The 524-nt window shown below is 43.3% G+C and overlaps 1 protein-coding gene across 1 annotated transcript in view; it reads right to left on the bottom strand.

The window, feature by feature from the left end:
- Positions 1-524, bottom strand: part of ANXA8L1 (annexin A8-like 1) — a 13,517-nt gene that overhangs the window by 6,002 nt on the left and 6,991 nt on the right. The gene's annotated exons all lie outside the window — the stretch shown is intronic.

Raw genomic sequence — 524 nt, 5'->3', positions numbered from 1 at the left:
AGGGAGGGATTTGTTATTTGGGTGATACAGTCAGGACATTATCAGTCACCCAAGGACATGCAACAGCCTGACACTAGTCAAGAAAGTCATTAGGGAAAAAAAAAATGGGGCTGAGATCAGCTCACACCCTCAGTGATACCCAGATCATTATTCGCATCCGACTGAGTCACTGGCTCCACTGATGTCCAAGGCATAAACACAAACTGTATCTCTAACATTAAGCTCTAAGGGACCAAAGAGATACCAAATATTTACAAATACACATTTGATAAATTCCCATCTAGAGTGCATTTAATGGGGAGAAAAAAACAAGTCCATAGCCATAGTTTTGTTTGCATTCTGACAATAGCCTGTGTGACCAAGCTGACCTTTTCCTCTAGCTGGATGGAGAAAGGGATATTCAAATTCTCTCTACATCGCCACGTTCCGTTTGGCAGGCTGAAGGCAGAGTCAGGTGCACCTTCTTGCTTTTAAATATCCCATTTTCTTGCTGCCAGTGCTGGCTGGTAACCCCATTCCTACTG

Source organism: Charadrius vociferus, unplaced genomic scaffold (assembly GCF_000708025.1).
Source record: "Charadrius vociferus isolate BGI_N301 unplaced genomic scaffold, ASM70802v2 scaffold436, whole genome shotgun sequence".
Classification (NCBI taxonomy): domain Eukaryota; kingdom Metazoa; phylum Chordata; class Aves; order Charadriiformes; family Charadriidae; genus Charadrius; species Charadrius vociferus.
Note: the sequence above shows the minus strand (reverse complement) of the source record. Positions and strands in the feature narration are given on the sequence as shown.